The sequence below is a fragment of the Falco punctatus genome (genome assembly GCF_963210335.1).
Source record: "Falco punctatus genome assembly, chromosome: 7".
Taxonomy (NCBI): Eukaryota; Metazoa; Chordata; class Aves; order Falconiformes; family Falconidae; genus Falco; species Falco punctatus.
The window spans coordinates 51,994,253-52,008,122 of NC_137587.1; positions in this window are offsets into that span (position 1 = coordinate 51,994,253).

A 13,870-nucleotide genomic window follows, 5' to 3' on the forward strand; every position below is an offset into this window, starting at 1 on the left:
CAGTGCTATGCATTTTGTTTTGTTAATTACATGAAGTCTGCAAGACCCATGAACCTGCTTTTCCTCTGGAAGCAAGGTCTTCAGTTTTGCTTCTGATCACATTTCCTCCCTTCCTTTTTCTACTTGGCTCCTTCTTTCTGTCCCTCATTGGGAAAAACAAAAACCTCTTCTCTTCCCTCTCCCCCTCCCCCCCAAATGCCTAGTGTTGTGCAGTTCAAAATATGAAGTGAGAAAACCTGGAACATGCGTGTCATTCTTTCCAGATGTATATGGTAGTGCATTCTTACATTTCTAGGAATGTAGAAAGAGATTTTTTATTCAGGTCTTATACTTTGCTTACCTGCACTGAGATAATCCCTTCATGGAAAAACAGCTGAAATCCTTGCGGTAGCAGGATGATACTGGTTATGCATCTTCCACTAAATCCTTTATGCTCCGAAGGAAAGTCTAGCTGAGCTCTCAGCTACTAGTGTGGACAGTGACACAGATTCAGGATCACATTTGACCTGGGCTGTAAAACGTGACTTTTCTTCTGGGCTTTCCTTTAAAATCAAAGAATGCCCTGTGTGCATAGCTCACAAGACTGGCAGTATGGGGAAAATATATGAAGAACAATACTTTACACATTTCTATTCTGGCTTTTATCCCAAGAGGTCCCAGAAAGCTTCAGTAACTACTGTGGAACCTGCCTTTAATGAAGAGGAGTGACAGGCCTCAATTGTTTCAGCACATTTCCATGAGGGTTTTTTCCCCTCATACAGTGATTCATTTTTCTGTCTCTGATGGCAAGGTGGGGGGAAGATAGCTGTGTTTGGGGACGTTTACATCTTTGCAAATCTGCTGGTATCCCCATGAGACAGAAGTAAAGGATTTTTCGTCTGTAGCTTCAGGATAGTAACACACAAGAAGCATGCTCACTGTGTCTGTGCTGTTCTGAAAGGACTTTATCTCTGCAAAACTTCCTTACTTCTGCAGGGGTGATGTGACCTGCTGCTGCTCTTAGAGTGAAGTTCATTTGCTCCTGGTGTAGTGAATTGTCTTTGATAGTTCATGCAGACGTACACTCTGCTGAAATTCAGTTGTCAGCATAGTAGAACAAAGCACCCTATGCATCAAAGTGGAAGGGGGAAAATGAAGTTCTCTTTATACATGTGGTCTGATGGGGCAAGCAACCTAAATGGCCATCTCTCCCTGTCACTGCCACCTATCTTCTTCTAAATAAAATATAAAGACATTTCTCTCTAATAGTCTTCCTAGGCCAGGTCAATTATGGGTTTACCTGCAGCATTAAATCCTTGGCTTGTGGAGCATCTTTGATTCTAATCTATTTAGAAACTGAACTGGTTAAATGAGAACTTGGGTCACAGGAAAGAAAAGCTATCTTAGAACTGAGCCAGCCAAGTGCTGCTCTGTTTGGCTCTCAGCACTTGCAGTTGCTACTAAGGAGCACAAGCTTCTTTTTAGAGCCCAGTTCTACTAATTAAATCTGACACTTTTATTAAATATGTAAAACCACCCAATTGTCAAGTACATACAATGTACTGCAAGGACAGCTGAGCAGTACTGCTTGGCCGCAGGCCGGATTTTGCGAAGTCTGCAAAAAAATCCTGCAAGGAATGGCAAGTCTGCGTTGCAATACACAACTCCTGCAGAAGTGTACTGTACTTTTCATCTTCCTTCATTGTACCTACATGAAAGGATCATCTGGTGGGGCAGATGTTGGCTTCACACCAATTCTGAATAATGGATAGTACCAGCATTTGTATTCTTCTTTTGTGGAGCCAGTTTACGTGTCATTTTACTGGCTCCTAGAGCCCAAGGAAATATGATTTGGAGCCAACTGTGGTTCCATGCTCTGGTTTGCCTAGCTCAGGAAAAAGCCAGGGCTGTTTCAGATAGGCCATCTGGCTCTCTTGAATGGGCTTATTAGTAATAGTGGAGGTGAATCTATTAGCCTGGGACAGGAACTCAGAAACAGATGCTTTGTTTATGTGTAAAATATGGCTTCAAGCCAAAGTGCTAATCATGATTGCCTCTGAAGTGGTTCTAATCATCTGTATGAGACTGCATCGGCTCTTGTGTTGTTTGTACAAGCTGGTAGTTTAGAGGTGTTGTGTACAAGATATTTGTAGTCATAATTTCTCCAAACAGGTTAAGGCAAACATTATGAGAATCAGCATATTAATGTGCTGTGTTTCAAATTAGAATTATAAACACACTTTCCTCATTGGAGGCCTAATCTGCTAGGAAGAAGCCAGATGTTTACTGATGACACCATTATTTAGAAGGACATATCAAACTGAAACAAATTATTGTTGTTTAACTGGAGGAAAGCCTAGTTTTATGTATCAACCTAGTAAAACAGCTCTGTGCTGAGACTGAATGAAGTAGCTTGTGTTCTTCAGGCAGCAGGCCAAATATGAATCCCAGAAGATTTGCAGGTTCCACTTCTGGCCTTAAGGAAAGCAAAACAAGGTGTGTCTACATTTTGATAGCCTGGGCAAAATAAGTGAAAATAGGAAATGAATGGTCCTGGCAAAATTATTCTGAGGCTGAGCAACAGATTAAATTACTTTTTAAGATTTCAGTTAGCATTAAATAAAGAGTAAAATAAAGGTAGAAAATTTTGTGAAAAATGGAACTTAAGGCACATCTAGTTTAAGTCTCTCTCCCCACCCCGTTTCTAAATTGGATGCATTTCCAAGAAGTGGAAATTATACCTGGCTAATGTACATGAATGGTTAAAATCAAAGTTTTATTCATAAATTCTTTCATGTGTTATGAAACAGTATTTTGTGATTTTAAAAAAGAAAAAAGTGACACTTTCAGGCAGGGTGGCTTTATCCATTCTTTTTTCTTTTTTCTTTTTTTTTTCTTTTTTCCAAATGTCTGATTCCATACCTGCTTTTCTCACAGAAATTTGAAATAAAGGCAACTATCTGAATCTGTCTCATGATCTTTAGTAAATTTTTGCTTCAGTTAGTCTCTTGATAGAGTATATTCTCACCTTATATAGCTTTTCATCAAAGCAGCTTTGCTTTTTTCTTTTATTAGTCTTTCCGATTTTGACAAGCTGAAAAACTGACACTGTATGTTAGTCTTGCCTGTAACACCAGATTCTAAAAAATCATGTAAACACATGCTTATAATACTATGCCTTTATATTATCATGAAGTTTACTTTTTTGCTAAAGAGCCTGAGCTTCAGAATATGCTTAAAACTTAAGCCAAAATGTTGCTATGCTAAATACAGGTCTTCACTCTATACAAGGAAAAAAGTAAAGTTATACATTAATTGCCTCCTGATCCTAGTCCTGTAAAGATGAGCTGGAATAGTCAAGATAGGTGCTGCACTTGTATAACTTACATCATACTGTCTGTGGATACATAAATTGTTACCTTTGGTGTGGTCTGATGGACTTGTAGAACAAGCAAATGAAAAATACCTTTGTTGAATCCTGTGTGCATGTGTGTGACTTTGAATTGTCCATCTACAAAGTGGGATATTCATAATACTGTGAGATACAGACTCAAAAGTAGTTTACTCCATTGTTTTCTTAACTGATGTTTTCTGAAGACACCGTATAGTAGAGGTACCAGGAATACTACCATTATTTGCATGTAGAACAGATATAAACAGTGCCTTTGATTTTAAAAAAAGGTGGTAATCTGAAAGCTCTGTTTTAGCTATAGACATTAACAGATTAACATACTGAGTTGTAGCTTCTTGGGATGCTAGGTGGCACATAGGAGAAAATAATGTAAGTAGGCAGTGGAACAAAATCTGGCATCATCTAACTGTATCAGTTGTTAATTAAAACTTGTAATTTTTTTTTTCTTTTCTCCTTGATTGCGAAAATATAAAGGTTGGTAAAAGCACTCCTATCATTCTTTTGATAGTATTACAGAACTGAGCATTCTCAGTTCTCTCACTGAAATCTTCTTAGAGTTTGGACTTACAGGAAAGCATGATAGCTCTGAGCAAAGCCTGTAACATTGCTCTTAATGTAGCCCTTTTGTGGCTAGACACTGCAACCCATGATATGTACAAAAATAACTCATGGTTCAAAAAACATCTCTACCCCCCCCCCGAGTGTAGAAGCTTAATTGGTAGAAATCCCTGCTGGACCTATCACTCTCCTATCTGTAATCTTACTGGGCATGGTTCTCAAAGCATAGAGACAAAATGAAAAGATGTTTAATTTCTCTTTGCATCAGAACTTCCTGAGTGCACATAAGACCATAAAATAAATAGTCATTCATTTTTTAATTAACCAGTTCCTCATTTTTGCAGCTACTTTCTTTGACAAGTGCATCATCGGTTTCTCTTGATTTTCAAACTCAGAACAATGGTACAAGGGCATCAAAGTGGGGATCTTCTGCATGCACCAAGAGGCAGCTTTCGTGTTCCTGACATTGTCTAGATTGTGAGTGCCGTGGTTTGTATGAGGAGTTTTATTAATAGCTATGTGGAGTTCTCTGTGTATTAGTGGCTGCAGTGAGTTTTCTGTGTATTTGGTTCATAAGGAGTTCAATGACATTTATGTCTCCATAATGAAATGAGGATGTAAAGTATTCCTTTGCTTAGCAATAGCATCAAACAGAAGATAGTTGGAAAATTAAAAATATAATTGAGACCTTTATTAAGAGTGCTTCTAAACTGTGCATTCTTAAACAGCATGTGCTATTTAGTTAGATATTTGGTTAGGTGGTGTATCTTTTGTTCAGGAGTGAAGAGAATACCAGGAAGTAACTGTGAGGCCATATTCAATGGTCCTCCCAGAGAAAAGCTCCCACTGACGCATGTTCAATAGAGACCACAGAATTTGTCCAAGAAGAAAGGACTTTTACCTTCATAGGCTGAAAATGTCTAATTAAGGGCCCAAGCGGGTTTTCTTTGAAGTCAGTTGGGGCTACTCATGGAGGCAACAAACATTCAGCATAGGTAAAGGTGTCTGGCCCAAAAAACTTTTAACAAGTGTTGCACTGTGTTAAAATAATCTGAGAATCAAACACAGAACAAATGTACCATTACAGTTAATGAGTCTATTATGCCATGTTTCCCTAGGAAACTTGTAATTATAATTAATTACCTCAAATCTGCTGCTAATCCATTTGAGCTTAGAAAAGACATGAATTTTAAAAAGTTAATTTTCTGCTGCTGTTACTGTCTTTGAATGTTTGAATATTTAAAGTAACTTTACAACTGAATTACTTCGATTTTACATGTGTCTTCAAATTCTCCTCAGGCTCTCCCAATCCTGCATTCAGCTGCTGTTGAGCAAATCCTTGTAAAAATATATTGGGGACAGTGATAAACAGGGAGACTGTGTATTTGCATTCACTCAAAAATAATACTTTAAATTATATTTTCAAACTGTATTAAACAATGATAAAGTTCTTGCATTTTTATATACTAAAGGAGCATATGGAAGTGGAAATGGTATCACTTTACCAATTCTTTAACAAGATATTTTTGGACAGAATTTTAGAACCTTCAGTTCTCGTGTCAGTTTTCTATCTATCTTCTTGCTTGCAGGTCTAGGCGAGGTAATGCTAAGAGCACTTAACAAAAAAAGGAGCATTATAGCAAACAAATTATAATAACTAATCCAGGATGGGTGTAAATCTGTGTGACTACAGAGCATATTGATTTATGTTAGCTGAAAAAATGTCCCTTATGGTGTAACAGCGTGACCAATTACTTGACTTGCTTTCATTGAGGAGGCCGATATTTAGTTTGGGAGCTGGTATTTAAAAGGTATAAGAGAATTGACCAATCCTAGCAATTACAAGCTGTACAGGAAGAAATCTATTCAGTATTGCAAACATAGGGGCAAGAATTGACTGAGATCAGTCTGAAAAGAGAGTTATTGTAAGACTTAACCTTGTCTATTGTGTATGCTCTTTTGTAGCTAATGTAGTTAAGTGTAGCTTTCTATCAACTTTTTCAAAAGGATCTTTAATGTCTAAGAAGCTGTAGTTCCATTTTCATAAAGGCTTTGAAAAAAAGAATTAGTATTTCTGAAGGTATACCCTAAGAAGCGTAACTGACTACAATGGTTCTCAGCAGCCCCATTTTCAAAGAAGAGTTAAATTTTATGGCAATTGTTTTGCATAGTTTCTGTAGCTGTTAAACTACTGATTGCCTTAATCACTGCAGGTTGCCCCTGGCCAAGAAGGCTGAAGTAATTGTTGTTCTCTTCCTTGGAGGACTGGCTGGAAAAGCTGAAACAGTGATACCTGTAGAGAACCAAGGCAGATACTGTCTGTACACATTCTTTAAGGACCTGTCTTCTCCTAGAGCTTCTTCTCTATCCCAGGTTTCTTGGAAAGGAAGCAGTCCACTCTTCAAAGTCTGGGCTATAGAATCTGCTGTTCTGAAAATTAACCATAGCAAATGGAAACAAAACCAGTGAAATCTCATTATTACACCTATAAACTCTGGCTTGTATTACTTGCAACTGAGCAGAATTGCCTGTAAATATTATCTGTTTCATGACAGTGTACTTTCAAGGGTATAGCTTGTGACGCTTGTGCAATTTTACCATCTTGGCACTATGATCTATTCTTTATCCTAAAGGAATGCTAAGTAGTTGTGGAGCAACATATACATGTTATATGTTACTTATCTTTTTCCTGCAGAACAGCCAGATGTGAGATTTGAGTATTCTTGTTTAAGATTCACTGCTGAATTTTTTTGTCTGCCATTTGAAATGAGTCTTTTAATACTTGGAGGGTCATAATACTTTTGGATGGAGTAAGAACAGATCTTAGACCTTTCTTGGATGACCTAGAAGATACTTTGAAGTAATTTCATAGGCTTAAAAACCAGTTATGATAATTAGATGAATTTTCGTTTTGCTGCTCTTGAATGCATTGTAGGATTGCAAAATAGTGACCTTGCTAGATTTGAATTTCTACCTTGCCCTCCAACTAGTTATAGGAGCTACAGGCTGTGTACTACATTTCTAGCAACCGCTAACCTGGAGACAGGAAATAGATTAGGGGAATCCAGTCTGGGCACCCAGGGAGAAATCTCACTTCAACCACACGGATTCTGTGGAGCTTCTAAGAAAGAACATATTAATTTCAGTACTGTATTAATAGGTAATGTACCATGTGAGAAATGCCATTATGAGAAGAAATTTGTTGGTGTATAAGAAAAGCTTGGGCTGGTCAAAGTTTCTACACTGTTCTGCTGGGTTTCTCATCCTCTCGCATATATGCATCTGCTAGCCTTTAACTCTTTGTGACAGCAGGCGATGGAAAGGTCAGAGAAGGTAGCTCTGCTGCTTTACTTGCTACCAGCCGATGTATCACACAGCAAAATTCCCATTTTATGTTGTCATTAGTATTTGTGGCTGTACTAAGATTTCTCTGCATATAGGAAGGCATGAAAATGTTGTGCCAGACCGTGAATACCTGTGGCTTTTGTTTCAATGGATCTCTGAGTATTTGGTTGTGGGTTTCTTTCTTTTCTTCAGCTTCTGTCCTGTGTGAATCAGTGATTTTGAGAGGCTTTTACGGGTTTGGTTTGGTTCTCTGTGTGCGGTATTTTTAATATACTCCTTCAGAACTCCTATTTAGAAAAATACTTGAAAAATGTGGCCTCATACTATTATTAAACCCCAAAATCCAAAATGCAGAGAAAAAGAAGCAAATGTATTTTAAAAAGTGAATTAAAAAAAATCAAAATGTTTGGGGGATTGGGTCGCATGACTCTGTTCCTCTAACTTTTGAATTTTAGTGCATGCTTTGTTCTTCAACAGATCTTTTTTTCACCACAGTAACCTCTGTTTTCATATTTGATAATTTAATCCTAGTTTGCTGCAGTTATACCATGGCCTTTAATTTGAATCTGTTTATTTTGTTGTTGTTAAAATCTAGTGCTGAAAATTTGGGATCGCTACCTGAGTGCAAAGTTTATATATTAAAATAAAGCTCATATTCTGTTAGAATGTTCCAGAGAGGTAGCAATGTATGGTAAATTACATATTGAAGTAAAATCTAGTGTATCAAACGCACAGACTGTTTAGTGTGATACTTTTAATTTGGGGTAGTTCCTGAAGGGGGCGAGAGCTGGGCATAATTGCTTCAGATTCTCTGTGTGCATTATTTATGTCTATTTACGTCTGAAAAATAATTGTGTACAGAGAAAGCACAAGGAAAACGGCTTGCATACCCTCTAGAACTGAAAAAATCAGGGCATACTGGCTCATTGAGTTGAACCAATAGACTAGAACTAAAATCATAACTGTTCTTATTGTCTGGATGTTAGCACACTCTTTATACTTAAAAGTCTTGTATATATTAGGAAACAAAGTGTATTTGGCCTCTAGAAGCTTGTTTTTCCAACTCGGTGTAAGTATTTTGAAACTGCAGTATTCTACTTCCGATGTAGCAACAGGCATTAACAACCTATTTGAAACAGTTTTTTTAAATGGATTTTGTACCTGTCTAGTACCATTTAGCTGAAATGAGGAAGCAGTTGCCAGTGTGACTAGTACTGTGATTTCATTATGCATGCAGTGTTTGCAGCTGAACAAAGCAAAATGGTGTAAGTGGAGATGTGCTCTAGATGTCAGGAAGTGGTCAACACTCATGAAACCTGCACTTGAACTGCCGAATTTCTAAATCCTTGAGAAATGTTGACAGCATGGGTAAAGATACTAAATTCAGATTCCACTTCAGCAAATCTAAATTCCTCACTTTCTTTGGAAAATATGTATAAATAAATAAATAAATAAATGGAATATGAACTCTGTAACGTACAATATGGGTACGATTATGTTAGGTCTAGTGGTTTCTATGGAGTGTTTAATTTCAGATGCTTACTGACACGTCAGGAAAATTGGTTACATCCACAACCACTCTTTTTAAACCAAACAAATGACAGGTTAAAAGTTTTAGGCTCAGGACTTTGATTTTTAATTGCTGAAACAAATTTTGGCTTTATATATTACTTTTTGCTAAGTACTGTTCTGTAGCATGCTGTCTCATGGTACGTTATGAGAGATTTTTTGTCTGGGCAGTTGCATAGTGTTTCAGGTCTAGCTAAGGTAGTTGTTGATACTATTCATTAGGTCAAGAACCAATTATGGTACGTGTTATCTTCAGTATTCAGTCAGGATTGTTTTTCTGAGAGCTATTCATTATGGGTACTAGACAAGAATTGGGACCTTAGGGTCTTTGAGCTGTGTATTATGGAATGAAATTCTGCTATCTTTATTCAGGTTTAATAGCACCTTGATTTACCGGAGTACTCCTATACCATTATCAGTGACAGCTTTTTGCATTAAAAAATGCTTTTGTGAGGAAGTATGGCAAAATCAAGTCCAAAAGTAGCTCTGTATTAGATTAAGGCAAGTGTGTGTGTAAAAATGGGTTATATGGCAAGAGAAGAGATTAACAGCTAATTAGCTGGTAATTCTTGTTAGTCAATAGAAGTACTGAATGTATACAATGTTTCCATAGCATCACATATGTCACATACATATTCTCAATAAAGGGTTAACTTTAACTTAAATATAATTGTATTAATTGTGATTTTCCTGAGAGCATTTCTAAAAGTAATTTCTGTAGTCACTGTGTTGACATTATGTGATCCATTAATTCCAGTATTATATCTGTAGAAAGGCATGCATTGTGATTAGAGATTGACTGTACTGGAATCTTACCCCCTACCAGTATCATTTCTCCGGTATTTCCAAATATTAGGTATATTAATGATGGTAGAGTCAATACATAATGTACTACGTAGCCACCACAGTGGCTTTATATCTGTGGTTTTGGATATTTATTTATTTTTCCTATCACCAAATTGTAGTTAAGGTACAAGACTGCTGAGAAAGTAACTCACCCTGCAAGTTTGCAGGCTGGCTACTCCATCATCCTTGATTCCTGTGTGCAGAGTAGTGGTGTTGTATTGAGACATATACAGAAACAGCATGGATGCCAATCTGAAGTTCTTGTGCCAAGTTGCTGTCCATGAAGTTTCTTTAATAAGGATATTTGGAAATTTCATTATGTATAAAATGCCTTTTTTTTTTTCAGGAAAAAAAATCTTGAATGGGAGTTTTTTCCCCTCCACAAAGTTTGGTGATTTTTTTTCTTTTTTTTTTTCTTTTTTTTTTTTTTTTTGAGGGGTAGTTACTTGGATCTTTTTCAGAGTTTCCTGATTTTGCTTCACTCCCTGATGTGTTCTTGTGGAAAAAAAAAATCAGACTCCAAATGCCTTCTCTGCCTCGGGTGGCCTTGGATATGCAAATCTGTCTTGAATAGCAGAGGAGTTGATAACTCTGGCCTACAGCTCTCACACAAAGGAGACAGATTTGTCTTCTTTACCCCCTGTTTGTCTCCTCAGGAACTCTGTTCTTGGTTGACAATATAAAGCAAAATGAAGAAAAAAAATGAAAAGCCTGCTCTAAGCAAAGTAAGAGAAAGGGGAGCAGGGAAAGAAAAAGCACTGCTTGTGTTTCAACCAAATAAATTGCTTACTGCAATTTTTTGATAGGTGTCTCTCTTACAGTTTTATTCTCATTAGTGGAAACAAGGAGTAAAGTATTTCTGTCAGATTTCCCACATTCCCCATTATCATTAGATTTGTCACAATATGTCACTTTGCAGAACAAATGCTTCAGAACAACTGTTACTGGAAAAAGGTATGAATTGTGTTGTCTACAATAAACTCAATAGGTTAAAGAAAAGGGAAACACTTCTGTGGATGTTGTTGGAAGGAAAGGTGGCTGTAGTAAACATCTTAGAAGAAAAACAAATCTATCTTGTTTATCAGAGATGTTTTATCAGTGGCAGCCTTTTATTAGTCATTTAGAGTTCGTTTGCTATTTAAAGCTTTAAATGTTCAATTAGTGGGTTAATCTTTCTTGTAGGTTTTTACCCTTCATTTGTTGGTAATTGAGGTATTTGTTTATCTTAATTTTCTGAAAATATGCAGTTAAAATAAATTAGTATTAAGGCTTTGAATAGCAAGATCAAAGCTTTTACATGGTGCTTTGTCACAGAAGGTGTTATAATACACTTTTCTCATCAATATACCTAGGAACAATTTGCTAAGCTGGTTACTGACCAGCTATTGCACACCTTTCATGTATCACTGGGTAGATGCAATACCTAGTAAAAGCAGTACTACCAACAGTTGTAAATTACTCGGTGGTTGTGTGTTTGTTTTTTTAAAAATCTGATCAGGTTTTACAGTACAAACAAGAACTGCAATACCATAATTAGGAAACTGAAGTTGGAAAGGACTGGTGCTTGTCTAACACAAAAACCTCTACAAAAGTTCAGCAGAGGGAATTTTTGATGTAGCAGGAGTGTTAACAGCTGCACTAAATTAGAAGCTGCCTATGGAATCCATAATAAAACAGACAGTGAAGCTTCAAACAGAATTTCCATGACTGAGTATGCCTATGTTCCAAACCCATCTCTGATTTTTTGCTTTATAACCTTCCCTCTTCCCAATTTCTTTTTTCTGAGTTTGTGTTTTAATAAACAATAATGCAATAAAAGAGTTCTCTGATGTTAACGACGTATATGCATTGCTCAACAACAAGGGCTTTTTAAAATTAATTAATAGCTTAGTAGGAAAAGTGAATTAATTGCTGCAGCAGGAGGCCAGTGAGTCTGTAGGAGTTTCGGACTTACCCAGAAAATTGATGAATTGTGAGCAGCAGAAATAAGTTTCATTATGCTGCCCTACATAGGTGCTTCAGATGTGATTCCAGGGAGTGTCCACTGGATAGAATGTACCTCATTTCATCCCAGTAGCTCTTTTGTACCCAAAAAGCAATTCTCTGGGCTTAGAGAAAATGTTCAGAGAGAAGTTTCCTTTTCGTATATGTGTTAGTTCACTATTTCCTATTTGTGTAGAGACCTTGTCACCAGGGTCCGTACACTCCTGTTTTCACAGCCTCTTCCTTTTGGCTCTTGTTTTGGTGTCTTTTGCCAGACTCCTGCCAACTCTTTGTCAGAATTCTGTTGTCTTTGATCCAGGCCAGATGTGGCTGGAGTGTTATTTTTAGTTCTATAAAATTTATCCCTAGGGACTGCAATTTTCTTTACTTTATTGAATGCCACCTCCCTTTCTGCTCATCTCTTTGGTGTGTACCTGTTCAGCAGAGGCAGGTACATTCCTCACTGATGCATAAGTAGGGATGTAATACACAAATTCCTTTTATATCCAAAGTTACTGTTTTGAGAACCTCAGTTCAGCTGTTATCAACTCCACAGCCACTTTTCTGCTTGCTGACGCCTTCTTAGAGTTTCAGAGTATCCTTATATTAAATAATAAAATCAAGCAATCCCAAGAACAGCAACAGGAGCACAGTCCTGCTGCCTATGGAAACCAATTGCCTGGGAGCCTGTTTGTGCTGAAGGATGGAGTATATGGTAGAAAGAGCCCTCCTCTGTGGCCCAGTCAGGAGCAGCAGAGCTATGAAGGGTGATGTGCTGTTGCCAAGCAAATGAGGCCCTAAGAATGATTTCTTGAAAGGCTTGAGATTTCTTCTTGAAAATTCCTTTAAAATTTCTTGAATCTTTAAAGAAAAAGATGGCTATTCAAAGGTTTGGTGCTGAGACCTCAAACATAGGGAGAACAGCTTGGTTCAGAAAAATTGAGGCAAGCAGCAGGAACTTTAATTGTCTTCAACATGTATTTCACTTCGATTAAATAGGATGTGTATTTTATGTTAGCCGAATGCTAATTTTTTAGATGCTGTTTAACAGCTTTCTAATAGATATGTGAGTATCTAACAGAGATGAGTTACATAGCTGTTATTTCTTAATAAATATATTTTAGGTAGTCAATGAGTACTTAATGTGCAATTACTGTCTTATTAAATCTAAATTAAATGTGTGGTTTAGTAAATGGAGAGCTGGCTCCTGCAGTCACATATGTCTGCATGTTTTTCTGCATATGCTATAAAGCTAAGTTTACCAACAGTGACTTGCCAGGAAATTAGTTATTTTTAAACAGTTACTTCATTTCCCTGCTGAAACTTGCTGTAAGTTTCTTGTGCTGTCCTTAGCTTCTAGTGAGAGTTTGATTAAAGGTTCTAGGTAGTCAGATGCAAATAAGTGCTTCTTTCTTAGTAAAATAGCAAATTCCAGTGTGATGATTCATGGGCACTCTTGGAAAAATGTGACTGCTTTGCTGGAATGTCAAAGGCAGGTAATAACTCCTGACAGCTGAGGCAAGGAGCTCATGAGGAGAAAGGTTAAATGGTTTTTGTGGTGATGGTGTGAGGGAAATTTGCTTACGTGATTCTTCCTTCCTTCCCCATCCCCTGTTTCTTTAAGGCATAGTGTTTTTACAGGGAAAGCTGTGTACCAAGGAGAGAGACTGAACAAGATTTGTTTGTGGAAATATTTCAGTACAAGGTCATTGTGATAGTATTACTTTAAATTTGTTGTCCTACTAGATGTGTTATCAAATGTAAATAAAGCTGTAAATTACACATGAGCTTGGCTTACAAGCTCTAGAACTTCTCTGAAAAGACAGACTGAAGATCCCAGAAGAACTTCCTGGGGTGCATGAACTTCCCATGCGTGCCTTCAGTGAGCCGCAAACTCTTTTGAGTGTTATAGACATTTCTGTCTTCAAGCTTTACATAGAACAGAGACTAAACAGCTGGGATGGGTGTGACTCTTAACACTGAAAAACCATTAAATAGAAATGGCTATCTGTTCAAATACAAACCACCTGGAAAAGCAGCTGACTCCTATTCATCAAAGGCAGTTCTTGCTTTCACTGGATAGTGCCTTATTAAGGACCGTTCTGGTAAAATCAGTGTAAAGCTGTAAGTGGGCAAGAGATTTGTAAGTTTATTTCATAAATGGAAGTTGGGCTCGTG